Genomic DNA, 15100 nt, shown 5'->3' on the forward strand with positions numbered 1-15100 from the left:
TAGTGTTCTGCCTGTAAGGGGCAGAGCTGAGCAATCTGCACCTGGCACACCTGTTCTCAATCATCAGAGCTCAGGATTTAAGCAAAATGCTGAATTTCTCACCAGTATCATCTGTTCTCCCTCTAACGCTTGGTGGAACAGGCCTGAGTAAACTTTTCTATTGCAGTTGGTCCTGATCCTAACTTTCTCTTCTCAAACCATCTTTGTGCGCCCAAAGCACTGATATTCATATTTAACATGCCACTCAATCCCAAAGCTCACTCGACCTTATACAATGTAAATAGAGAAATGCAATGTGTTCCAGAGTTCAGACGCACCTTTCAGTTTCATCCCAGCAAAGCACACAGTTTTCAGTAATATTGTTATTGTTTTATTTAAATCTGATCCAATCTATAGTCATTTACTATGACTATAGATACTTATTGATGTTGAATGTCAAAAACATGAAGCTGCAATTTACCTTTGTATATAAATTGTGTACGATTCTTTGACAAAGATTTTGTCTTAAACGGCCTGTTAATTGTGCAGTGACCCAGCTTCTTAGACTCCAGTTTGTGTTCTCTATGTTGTGTTCATGGTAGACAGGCATGATATTAGGAAATCATACAGGATCCTAAAGGATTTACATAGGGGTGAGAGAGCTGGGTAGACGTTTGTCCTCTAATATTATGTCATTTGTTTGGTTTTGGAGATTACACTAAACTGACATCCATGTTCATAATTAGGACTATTTCAAGTCAGTCAGGTTTTGTTTCTGTTTACCTTACAGCTATTGTCTATGTCCTGCTCAAATAAAGCCTGAACAGATGCATTAAAACTTATGCTTCATTCTCCAATTTACTAACTTTCCAATAACATCTTATGTTTTTTAGAGATGGACAGCCATCGTTTTTTATGTTCTCTAAACAATTTAGCTGTAAATTAGCAAATAAAATGTAATTCATTATCTGATTGTTAAAGACCTTAAAATTATATTCATTCACTCATTTTCACCACTGGACTTTTTCCTGCCCTTATTGTCCCAGTGTGAAGTAAAAAATAAATAAATATTCCAGACGACCTTCATCTTCCCTGCTTCAATCCACATTCAGATAAAGGGATCATAGCTGGCACGTCAAACTAATGCCTTCAGCCCTCAGCATCTCTGAATAAAACTGCAGCTGCTGTGAAGTAGCTGTGACATAACTTGATCCCCATAGTGACAGCACACACCACCGCTTGCTCCCTGTAATATATCAGTGCCAGGAAACAGTGGACACGGAGACACACTGATTGAATCAGGGCCCACTAAGACCCTGGGGAGGGTTAATCTATACAGAACCAGCAGCAAACACACAAAAAACCCTCTAACTGTATCTGCTATAACAATGTTTAAGGACTTAGAGGTCATTCGTTCAACTTCTTTTCTGACAGAGAAAATATAAAGTCTTTTTATTGTCGTACATTGCTGAATGGCATTCAAAACAAACTATAGCAGAAGAGAATTTGTGTTGAAGGGATCATAGTGCGAGATTTTATTTGTTAGGAGCATTTACCTTGCATTTTCACCATTTGCACATAATGTTCAATGGTGCGCAGTTTAAAGGAAGCACATAGGTTGATTTGATCAACAAAAGCATTACTTCTCAGATCTATGGTTTTAAAAGCATTTGATTTGCAAAAGCCGAGCATCAAATTTATTTCCTGTTATCATAAACAATTCACTATTTACGACAGCCACCTCATGCTCCAGTCTTTATGTTCTGATGACTCACAGACTGTTACACATTCACAGTACTCAGACGTATTATCATCCTCCAGGGATAAATGACCAATAACTTTGACAAAACATAGTAAAACTGTCTCTCAAAGAGTGATAATAGAAATCAGATTTTCAGATTTAAGTGGCTGTAACACAGAGTTCAGCAACTGTCATATTATGATGATTACATTAATGTCCAATAAAAGAGAGTGGTCGTGAGGTTGACAAGTACTGAGCTGTTTGGGAAGCAGTAAAACTGTTTAAGACTTGGCTCTGACAATAAAAACTGAATATGATTGTGCTCAGATGTGCTTTGACTGTATATGATCTGTGAATTACTTCTTTTTCTCTGTATAAGTTACTTGTTAAATGTTTGGTAGTTGTAAAGTGTTTACAGAAATCTGTATATATAGTAAAACAATTTATTATAAAATTTATTTTTAGTTCTGTATTTAATTCTTTTTCTTTATCTCTTTTGGTTTTTACTATATTTATGGCACTACTCTACGTAGAAATCAGACTAAGATAATCTGAGAAGACACAAATTTTTCAGATGATAATTTAATTGGTAAATGTTAAATGACCTGTCCTTGTGTGGCACTTTATAAAGTGCAAAGGACTCCAAAGCTACATTCAGTAATTCACACACACACAGCCACAAGCCCACACCCCGGTGGTGGCAAGCTACTGAATTGTAGCCACAGCTGTCCTGACACACCAGGCCCTCTGACCACCATAAGCAGGCAACGTGAATAAAGTGTCTTGCCCAAGGACACAACAGCATTGCTGTTGCTTTAATTAGTCGGAGACACATTAACATAACAGTTAATAACTGTTAGGGCTAGCAACAGGGTCTCAGTGGATCCTGTGTTTGAGCTGTGGGAGGACTCTCTCAGAGTACCCAGAGAGAGCCCACGTATGTACAGATAGAATATGCATACACAATGCAGAAGAAAAACAGGATTCAAGCCCAGGTTGCTTCCAACAACCCCCCTTTTCCTTGTTAGGATATGTTCAGCTGTAAACATCTGCTGAGTCAGCAGGGAAATTTTCTGCAAGACATCCGTTAACCAGTATACATTACCTGATCTCCGCTTGGCCTGGGCTTCTCTGGGGTTGCTAGGTGAGGGGAAGTGCCTGCTGATTTGTGACATTACATTGTGAAGATTTTTGAAACAGTTTTTTCCAGACACCAAAAAATATTAACTTATTGCCAAAAAAATTTCTGAGTGGTTTTTAGAGGCAGTTGAGATGTAAGTAGAAGTACAAAAATATGCAAAAGTGAATTTTGCATAATAAGTCCCCTGTAACAAATTTTGGGAACTTTGATTGGAAAATTAGCAGCCAAAATGAAACTAAATAGAAACTGCTTCTCAATACAGTTTTGGCATCCAGTTAAATACATACACTATACAAAGAAGCAACCTAATGGACGAACGGCTTAATTTATGAGTAATAGAGTAAATATTTAAGACCTGAGTTTGGCACTGGTAAGGAAACCATTTACAATGTAAGTCTTGCTAGTCTGAAAACACTGATTTGTGGAGTGCACCTTTGAGAAATTTTATTACATGACATGACATCATACAAAAGTTCTTTTTTTGAATTTGAGTGATGCTGTAGTACATCTGCTGCATTTTATTACCAAACTGAACCGTACATCCCATGAACATCTCTCTGAACATATGATAGCTATGAAACATTTCCCTAGTTTGCTAATTTATTAATTAAACCGTCGTTTCCCCAGATGAAATGGTAAAGCAAACTGATTTATAGGACATATTTACTTCCATAGATATTCCTGTGCACATCAGTCATGTTTTTGTGTCTTTTCTTTGTGAACAAGGACAAGTGACTTATTTTCCTTACAAATGTTCAAGCTCACCCCTCACTGAAAAAAAGCAGGCCCATCCCATCTCCTGCACCGTGGTGACCCCGATCCTCCCAGGAGTTGCACAGCTCAGTACTACTATGGGTTGCTATAGCTACCTCCTCCTGGCTACTTTGTAAGGTCTCCAGCTCTGGCGAGCTCTTCCCTTGGCGAACAGGCATAACTAATGTCCTGCAGGTTTGGCCTTGATGTAAATAGTCTCAGCTGACAGCCCACTGTACAAATACTCAATTACGTCTGCTTAAAGGAAATGATTTGTTGTAACAGTGAGCACTCAAGTTGTGCAACATCAGTGTTGCCAGGGAAATGGAGGCTGATTGCACAGGCTGGAATTAGGTATTGATCAGAGGAGGGGGCTCAGGCGCCAGTAAAGGACTGGGAGGGATCTGCTGCTAAGATTTACAGAGGATGGGGGCGGGTGGCCAAACCTGCACACTTCTCCCAGGCTCAAAGAGCTGAAAACCCCTCAGGAACCAATTTACACACAGCTACAGTGCAATATCTGAGGCAGTCAATAATGGAAATCTGATGCCCCCTCTGCCATCAATGTGACCGCGCCGCTCCCTCTCGTTAGAGCACCTTGAAAGTTCTAGGCCAATCCATAGACACAAAAGATTTCCAATTGTGTAGGGGCATTCTGACTTTGGCATTCTCTGTTTAATTACTGCTCCAAGGCTGCTTCAAAAAACCTCTTTTCTTTTGTTGGTATCTTAAAATATCACCCTTAGTTAATTTAAGTATTGAATCATCAAATTCAATTGCATCATTTTTGTTCTTCTAAAAGCCAGTGGCCATTAGCTAGGATGGCTCACAAGAACCACATTTATGAATTAAAAAATATTCAGTGAGTGCATGCACTTTTTACACTGTTGTCGTAAAAAATAATAGGAATTTTCTTGTATTTTTCTATCCTTATGAACATAAAAGTTACATATAAGTATATTTATGAAGGGGGAGACCTAGCGTGATGAACGTCTTATAACAAGTTGTGAACAACAATTAGGCGGCGTCTTTCCCTCATGCAATATGGATCAAAAATATTCACCAAACGTTCAGTGCCTTGCATTCACATCCATTGAACTTATAACTTATAACTTCATTGTATTATTTTAGGATTTTATATGATTAAATCCTATAAATCAGTGATATGAGATGGCGCTGATAAGAATTCAACACAGAGTAATGCATGTTGGTGAAGTGAAAGGAAAATTATAAATGTTTTTCCTTCTCATGCAAATAAAATTTTGAAGAGTGATGCCTATATGTCATTGGCCTCTGTAAAAGAATTATAGAACCACCTTTTATTGCAATTATAGCTTCAAGTCTGTACCAACTATGCACAACTATAATAGACACTTATTGCCCATTCTTCTCTGCAAGTTAGCTCAAGCTTTCTCAGATTGGATGGAGAGCAACTGCAGACCCGAATTTTCAAGTCTTGCCATAGATTTAAAATTGAAGTTAGAAGTTAAATCTGGACTTTGCACAGTGGCGCAGTTGGTAGCACTGTTGCCTTGCAGCAAGAAGGTCCTGGGTTCAATTCCCAGCTCAGGGTCTTTCTGCATGGAGTTTGCATGTTCTCTCCGGGTACTCCAGCTTCCTCCCACAGTCCAAAAGCATGACTGTCAGGTTAATTGGTCTTTCTAAATTCTCCCTAGGTGTGAGTGTGTGTGTGGTGTGTGTGCATGGTTGTTTGTCATGTGTGTCTCTGTGTTGCCCTGCAACAGACTGGTGACCTGTCCAGGGTGAACCCTGCCTCTCGCCCGGAATGTTCGCTGGAGATAGGCACCAGCACCCCTCCTGACCCCACTAGAAACAAGGGTGTACAGAAAATGTATGGATGGATAGGATCTGGACTTTGACTAGGCCATTTAAACATTTGAATATGCTTAGCTCTAAACCATCCCAATTTTGTTCTGGCTGTATGGTTTGAGTTGTTGTGCTGCTAAAAGATGAACCTGCAAGTATTTTCAAACTCTATTAGGTTTTCTTCCAAAACTGACCTCCATATATCTCGGTACTATGAAGTGCCCAGCTTCTCTATTTCCCACTTATATTGGAAAATTAGCATATTTTACAAATAAAAGTGTATAATATGGAATAGTGAAGTGGCTCTTTTGCTACCAATTGGCTTTGAAATTGTCCTTTTCTTTTCTCATCGCTATTTGATGTAAAATATGGTTGTCACAATGAATGCGACAGAATAAAAAGCTAATTTTGTTTTCTATTCTGTTTTGCTCACTGAACAGTTGGACTAAGTGCAAAAGGCTGATGCAAAAGATTTATGGAGAAAGTGTCAAACCCATTCCTGCTTGAACTACATTATGGAGCCATAAAACAATGCACCATTGTTGTATAGGAAAAAGAAAATCACCTTTTTCTAAACATTCCTTGTTTTGTCCAAAGCAATGTAACACATCTGAGAAAAGTTAACTCTTCAAAGTTCACTGTAGCCAAAATCTGAAAGTAGACTTCCATGCAACAAAAGTTAGGGTCAGTTCATTCCACAGACCTGGAGCATGTCATCCACCTGTCAGATAACAGGAATCACTTATGGAACACATTTACCATCATTTCATAGATGCATATTAAACAAAAGCCTTGCAGGAAACTGAGAGGGGGCTTTAATAAAACCCAGGTATCACTGACAATGAATTCCTGATCTGCAATGTAATGGAAAATACTGCTGAATTCTCTCAAAGCGCTTGAGTGGAATCTGAAATGCTGCTGTTGTTGAACTGCATCTGCTAGTCAGCAGCTAAATTCAGGAGTAAGGGGCTGAGGTCCCTAAATCTACATATTAAAACAGACTATCACCACCAAACCAATGGAAAGGTTTTTAAACTGTCATTTAACCCAGATAAGATTTTATTTAATCTGACAGAAAACCTCAACCCTATAGGACCCATAACGGTCCAGTTTTCTGTTAGATTACATAACTCACAAGTCAGCAGTGATATATCTCCAACGTGATATGAGATGGCACTGATAAAAATTCATACCTCATACTTTTGTGTCCACTCTTTGAGAATCTAATCTGAGGCGCCATGAAACAAAACGCCTTTCACGTATTTGCATTTATGACCATCGTCATCTAAACGCTAAAGCATCGATTAATTTTCTCCTGTTTGCATTGTTTTGCATTATTGCACATTTGCTGGCGCTGCCGTTTTAATATGTTGTGCATCTTTTTTTGTCTCATCCCTTATTGTAGATTCAATGTCATCTCTTTGTTGTCTCAAAATGCAATCAATGAAGGTCTTCCCACCCCATCCACTGAAAGTCAAAGCCGACCTATCTGGGGCCACTCAGTGCTGTTCTGTCAAATCTGTGAATCAAGCCCATATTTCTTGGAGTCATGTTGTACAAGTCCTCACTCCAGGTTGTGTGTGCTCTCGCACCTAATATACAAAGTATCTATTGAAATATGCATGAGAGCCATGATGCCTGCACTAAAAATACACTCAAGCAGGGAATACATTGACAGCTCTGTTATTGAGCTCTCCTTGAGCTTCTTCTGACACGGCAGCCACAGATCGCTCTCAAGGCTCATGTATTATCAAAAACATGCAACAACTCTCACGCATCGCTCTTCTGACACATTTCCCCACTCTTACCGACAGTCACCCTTTTTTTATCTTGATCACTCTGAAACCACAACACTTTCCAAATCAGCCTACAATAGTTATTAAATCAATAAAAACAACTTAATTTAAATCAATAACTTGTTGCTCCACTTTGAGAAATATGCACTGCAAAAAACTGATGGGTTAAAACATCAGTTTTCTGGTAGTTTTGTTAACACCATCCTGGGTCTAATATGGACTGGACAAGCCTGAGTTTATTACACGAGGGTTTGTTTTCAGGTTTGGCTCAGCACACTGGATAAAGTTTTCCAACACAAAACATTTGTCGAAGTCACATCATTTGCAAATGTTTCACATCATCACAGAGTGAGGGAGAAAAAGCTTACCTTACTGGAAAATAAAAGTTCTCCTGTGATTTACCAGGTCTTTTGTTCCTGTTTCATTGTGCAGACCCTGGCCTGACTTTACATCAAGAAATCGCTTGAATAGAACATCTCTAGCAACATAAAATAGATTGAAATGTCTTATAAAGCAACACATTGTGCCCCAAAAAACAACAGCACATGAGAAAAAAAGTAACTGGCACCTATCATTCTACAATGGGTTACAATGTCATTTCCTGGGGCTTTGGGTCTCCAGCAAAAATGAAAACATGGAACAATGGGTAAACTTCTCAGGATTTACCAATCTACCAAAAGTACTTCAGGAGTATATCAACAACACATCCAGTAGGTCACAAAACAACCCAAAACAAATTTGCGTCAATGTTAATGATTCAGCAATAACAAAGAGAGTGGGCACAAAAGACATCCGAAACTTAAACTACTGATGACCAAAAAGAAGAAACGTCTGGGACAATATTGTGTGGACTGACAGGCAAAGAATAAACTTTGTGGAAGATGTTTGTCCTGTCATATCTTTTATAAAAAAATAAAAAAATAAATAAATAAATAAATAAATAAAAACAGAGAAAAAGCCCTTCATTTTGTGGGTTGGCTTGTGCATTTCAACACATCCACCTCTATATTAAAACAGAGTGCTTTGGATTGGCCTAGTCAAACTCTGGACTGAATTCCATCTGAGATGCTGTGGAATAACCTTAAACAAGCCTCCAGTGTGGCACATTGGGGGAAATGATGGTCACAATAAGAACAAGTTTCTATAAGCTCGTTAATAGTCAAGTCTGACACAGAGGTCTGGAAAAAATGCTGTAATAAATAGCAAAGCTTTCTTCTGGGCATTCGTGCACATAGCAGGGGTGTGCATGTTCATGTTCATGCAAGCATATATGAGTGTGTGAGCATGGTGATGGTGCGGGGAACAGAATTTTTGTCATTGCAATATCAAGTTTAAAAAAATTTAAAGTTCAATTTATTCTATTTGTTTCAGTATTTTTATATGAGCTTCTCGTAGACTTTGTCCATATGCAAGTTTGCCCATGTTTTGTACTGCGTTACAAAGCATGGGCAAACTTCCTTACACCAGGTAGGTGATCAGAAATTTCAAACACATTATATTATGTCACCTGCATAAATTAAGGTCAGATTGATTGATTGCACACATTAATTTGTTGACTTTCTTGAATATTTATAGCCAACGACGGTGCACAATTTAGTGGTTATAAGAAGAAGGGAGGACCATACTTACACAGGTTTAACTGCGGTTCAACCTCAAGTCAACATGTGTGCTATAGTAAAGGGCAGTTTGACCAGCCATCTTTATAGTACTCCCCTGAATTCTTTGTTAATGTGTGTGAGACCTCATTTTTACTGCCGTAAATGTTTTAGAGGGCAGAGTTTTATGCCACATTAGCTGCTGTTCTACCATAAAGGGCATTAAGAGGATAGACATGATCTGCATGAAAGGTCACCTTGTGTTTCATATAAACTCGTATAAAAAACCAGGACTTTTGTTTTTCAAATCCTCCTGTATTATTGGTTATGTTACAGGGTTTCTTCATCATGATTAAATTTCTGTTAACTTCACTGTTTAAGCGAAAAAGTTTTTCTGTTTCAGAGTTTGGACTACATTGGAAAACGTAGGTACTAGCTGCACTTCTGTAATTGGTCAGAATTTAGAAAGGTGCTATGAAACAAATTCGTGTAACTTTAATAAGAGTCCATGGCTCCAGGTTGCAGCTCCCAAGGTGCTGCTCCGAGTTAGCCAACATTTATCACATAAACATCTAACACCACTCCTGCTAAAGCAGACAAATGCCTTCCTGCTCTGCAACCCCTTCCCCAGCCATCAGAATCAGGCCAACAAATCCAGCTTTAATAGTTATCTATGGACTCTCTCGCATGTAATGAACACCCACATTTATTTCTCTGCTTTCTCCCGATGAGGGTAAGTGGATCAATTAGTGAAGACTACAAGTTCAGCATCTTTACACATAGTATCAATTGTTAAGCAGAGCAACAGAAGGTCCCAGGATTATCTCAGATCTGTACCTCCCCTCGCTCCCCAACCTTTCTCTGTTCTCCTCCAGATTTAAAGCCAGCCTCATTACAAATGATCCACTGATACACACAACCTTGGCACACACCTTAGCGCTAATGGCCCACAGATTGATTTTTAATTAGTATCACTTCTGGATGGGCGCCAATTCAGCTGGACTTTTATGAAAAACTGATCACTTTTTAACTTTAAGCCTTAAGAGGTGGAAATTAAATATTTCAAGGTTTAACAAAGTTCAAAAGCATGAAGCAAATATTCCTAAAGTTTAAAATCCTTTTAAGTTATTGAATTTGAAGTGTTTCTTAAGCGAAAAACCCATGTATTAGTGCAAAGGTGATGCTAAAGACTTACAAGTTAAGAGAAGAGTGGCTGTGCAGTAGATGAAAAATGGGTCAGGTCAGATACTATCTCAGGGTTGCTGAAAGTTTAGGGCCAGCTAAATGTCAGTTCGCATTAGCCAGATTCTGTATCAGATGAGCTAAAAAGAGTGCACCCTTTGAGTTCAGCTGGCTCGCGTTCATTATTAAAGTGCGCCCAGCTTGTTCAAACTGGGGCAGTATTTATGATAGCAAAAAGAGAAATGAACAGCATCTGTAACATTTTATATCCAGATGGACTCAGTGGGGAAAGCTGTATGGACCCCATGACTTGTACTGCACATAAAATTCAGAAATAAATTATTTATATTGGGTTTTGAACAGATTTCCCAGTTCATCGATTTAGCTTTATCATAGGAATTCAAATCATCAAAATTATGAATGTACTCAAATTCATAATTATCCTTATTGGCTAATAAGTTAATTAGCCTAATTTGGCTAATTAGCCTAATTTGGAGGTAGCTTAAAACATCCAACAGTCAGTCAAAACACAGTGCAGGCTTTGTAAATGCATAGACCACAATCTCAGAACATCAGAGTCCGACATGAGGACCCTTCGGGTTTTACATGACACCAGGAGGCCTTAACAGACTTCTGGCACTAGGGATATAGAAATATCCCAGTGGCTCAGTGTATGAAGGTTCTTGATACCCGGGAAAATTGAAGTTGTGTTGCAAGCAATCACTAAAAACATGATATCTGCATCTGTTATCTGGATATTGGATTCTTTACAACATACTGTCTTGTCTTAAACCATACCTCAAAAATTCTGCATAGAAAATGCACTGGTTAAATGAGACCAAAACCTTTTGGCCTGCATGCAAAACATTATGTGTATCACCTTAAACACACCATCACCCCATATTGGTGACAGCGTCATTGCATGGGGATGCTTTTCCCCATGTGAGGACAGGGAAGCCAGTTAGAGTTGATGGGAAAATGGATGCAGTTAAAACTAACACCCTTGAATAATCAAATGGAATAGTTAAACATATATTTGTATATACTGCAGATGGTTTCATTTTTTACATAGAATTACATAAAAAATATATAGAAGCATGTGGTATTGAATGGATCAGACTCATTTTGGCCCAGTCAAAGTTCAGACTTAAATAAATTTGTAACTTTATGACCAGAATTAAAAATCAATGTTTTCAGTTACAAAAAAAAGCTGAACAACTAGCCTCCAGACATGCTCCACTTCACAAGTTTGAGCTACTTTGGGTTGGTCTAACTCGTAAAATCATAAATAGTATACTGACTTTTGAAACTGTAAAGTAATCTACTATAAATGATACATAATCAGAAACTCACTACAAAAAAAAACCCCAAAAAAACATAGATTCAACACTGGGTTAAACACTGGCGAGATTCCATCAGAGGGAGCAGGTTGCTGAAAGAGGAGCTAAAATCTGTTTTCAGCTGTTTCCTCAAACTAACCCTGTCCTTTAACATCAGCTGAGGTCAAGGTCTTCAAGCCCTGTTGTCATTGCTTTCCAAGATCCAGCAGTTTGCTGTGTTATTTGGCTGGTGAACTAATTTCTGTACAATAATGCTATCTACTCTTCTTGTATGCATTTTGTGCAAACAGTAATAATAACATGGACAAAGACATAAAATTAAATTATACAGCTTTTTCTTCTAAGCCAATAAACAGCTTGAGACTTCATATTTATTTTTTACTCTTTTTCATCTAGTGTAATGTTTTATATGTTGATAGCATTTTATCTTTATTATCTCGCAATTATAAGAAGTGTTCAATTGGATTTGTTGCTGCTGCTGTTTTTTGGGGGGTAACTTTGTAACACCTGTCCCGGAACAAGAAATAAAAACTATCATTTGACTAAATCTAGAGCATTTACTTTATTTATTCACTAATATACACAGTGTCTATAGAGTCAGTAGAGGCTATGCAGTCGCAGATAAATTCAGAACATCAGAAAAATAATGTTATGCAATTATTTTAACACATCACTCAGATTAAAAGTGTTTCACATCTGTTAATTTAGAGATTAAAAAATGTACTAAGATGAATAATGAAAACAATTCCTCTACAGTCAAAACAGATTCCTGCAGATCACACCCACTATACTTTGTACAGCTGAAGTTGATGAGCAAACAGCCTTTCAGCTGCTGTAGAGATTAATTTGAGGTTTAAATTGGTCCTTAATGTAAATTAAACTAAATTAATTTTCCCAAGAATCACTTCCATAACTCAGATATTCGTATCTTTATCCCACATGGGAACCTTCTTGAGAGTTACTTCACAATTGAGTATTTTCTGGGTGACATGGTTTCTTTTTAGGTGCATATGAACTATTTGGTAATAAAAAAATGCTAAAGGCAAGCCTGGGCTTTTTTTAAATCAAATAAACCCTGTCTTAAATGATCAATCATGAAAATAACCTGTCCTGGTTGTTTTTAAATGTTCTTGAGTATAAGTTACATTACTTTCATGCATGCCGCATTTTCTGCAATTTAGATTCTGTTTACCACAGCTGTTTACATTTCATGACAAATTTACTATATAGAACTATGTACATCATAATATGTGTTTTTGGTCCCCATGATGCCTTATGAAACAACAATACTGGTTCAGATTTATGAGCAAAGCTGAACACTTTCAGCTACATGAGTTGCTGTGATTGAGATGGTGTCTCCTCTCCTCTCGGGGAAAGTTTAAAGACCTGTGCTGCTTCTGTTCTTCAGCTTGACCTACTAGTTTATCAACAACTTGTTTTATTTGCTGTATTTTCATATTACCTTTGTGGTCAGGTCAAAATAAGAAAGTGCTTAATTTTCCTGGTTAACATCTATGTACAAAATTATTAACACCTGTCATTCAGTCCATATTGTATTCTTTCATTCTCTTACTTTTAGGACTATTTTTTAAAGAAAGGGATGCAATTTTAAACTACCTCGTTACTGGGGGTAGTTTAGAATTGTCTGAGTGTACTGGGAAACCACACATTTTCTGCGCCTTTTGCACACAGCAATGCATCCGACCTAACAATTCACTCAACAGTAATTTATTGGTGTGATCCATCATTATCATGTTTTATTATGGCCACCGCCAGAGATATAATTCACAAATAGGCACACGTTTGTGGAGATGACAGCAAGGGAGAAGAATGTCCTTTACATTCGTCCTCTGCAAGGAGCCTTCAGGAGTCTCTGAGGCCTGTTCTGCAAGAGAACCAAGCTTAGAAAGAGCAGGGTAGCCTGGGATCTGGGGAGCAGGAGCCAGGCCTGTTAGCCTACTACATTTTGGGCCAGCAGGACTCCCATTAAGTGCCAGTGAGGGCAGGAAAGAGAAAGACAGATAGAGCACAACACAGCAGCAGCATAGCTGTGTTGGTGCCACGTCACATGACCACCTTTTGTATCCTGTAGCCATAACTCACTGCCGGTACATAGGAATTGATCCCAAGCTGGACACTCCCATGAGGAGCCTTGGCACTCAGCGGACTTTGATTCGTCAGATTAATTCAATGGGGATTCCAGGCCTTTGTCTCCAGCCAAACACTTAACATCCCCCGAATTTGTATCCAGCAAAGGTTGGGTCCCATGTTTATTTGGGTAATGAATTGCTGTAATTAATGCACCTATTGATTCCCCCTCAGTGTCTCCTACAAAGGCCAGTCCGATTTCTAATTTAACGGGAGTAGGAGCGTTAGCAAGAGGATAAGGGAAGGGGAGGAGAGCCCGGTATAGGCAAAACAATTGCACTGTGTGCTCGTGGATTGGGAGTGTAATTGTTCAATGAATCACATTTGAATACATTCAATTAGATACGTTAAATTGTGGGTTTGATCTCAGTCAGCATGTCTTTGTTCCCCCTATCTTCTTGTAATAAAAATGTAAATCCTTGGAGAGCACCTGAGCAGTGGCGGCATTTGCCAGCCAGATAGCGTCTCAGAGCTCTGGGGTCATGCTAATAACCACAATGCAATTTTCTCACACAAACAGGCGAAAGTACATTTGCATATAATCCCCTGGAATTATGACTGTAGTAATTTTTGTCATTGTGCCCTTCAGAGTACGTCTGCACAAAAGATTTAATGACTTGACTTCCTCTGAATGAGATGAGAAAACAAGTATTTATAGGATTTTCTTTTCTTTTATGCAATATTAAAATTTTTGAAACTTACCAGTATGTATCTAGTGGAATTTTTATGTTTAACCTTTTTATTAGGTGTTTTATCTCATTAAACCATTCGCATACATTGTGTTGACCTATCTCTGTTACCGAATATGTTTCTTTATGGTCTGAATGCAAAATGAAGGAAATGTGTTGTACTTGGCATGTATTACTAATAGTAGACAGTGCATATACCTATGCATGTATGGTATATGTAAAAATATAAGTACTTGCCTTGGAACACCTAATGTTTCAATTATAATTTTTTAAAAAAAGAGTAATTCTGGTGCCTTTAATTTTGTTTTGGCTCTTAAGCTTTAAACAGTGTATCAGACTCCTTGCTTTTTCTGATTCAGATCTTTGTGTGGCTCGTTTAAAAGCTGTCCATGTCCTACCTTGCCGTGAGGCTGTGTGGCTGTGCCCTGCATAAACACCTGGTCACTGCCACTATGCAACATCTGACCAAAGAACAATGGACAGCCAGCTGCTCCATCTATTATTGTTTGTTGCAGTTCACCTTAAGAGCTGCTTCTTTCCCCCTGTGAGTAATTACACAAAAACGAGCCTTTGACCTTTGATTGCACATTGGAAAAAAACTTTAGGGGTAATATTGTCAATGTGTGCATTGATCAGAACCGTAATTACAGCTAAATACCTTGACAATCGAGTGGTGGGTGGCTTTTCTGTGGGCAAGAGGTCAGCTGGGGAGTAATAAATTAAAACATGGGACAAAAAGATAAGATTACTCTCATTGTGAAGTAGATTCATTCTTGCTCATGTGCAAGATTTAAATCAGTTTGATATTTAAAGACACAACTGCTTCTGTGAGGCCCAACAATGAAACAGACTTGCCTGTTCAACTCATTAATAATATGGTTTAACTAAATCATAGCCAGCAGTTCAGTC

Source organism: Xiphophorus hellerii, chromosome 7 (genome assembly GCF_003331165.1).
Source record: "Xiphophorus hellerii strain 12219 chromosome 7, Xiphophorus_hellerii-4.1, whole genome shotgun sequence".
In the NCBI taxonomy this organism is placed as follows: domain Eukaryota; kingdom Metazoa; phylum Chordata; class Actinopteri; order Cyprinodontiformes; family Poeciliidae; genus Xiphophorus; species Xiphophorus hellerii.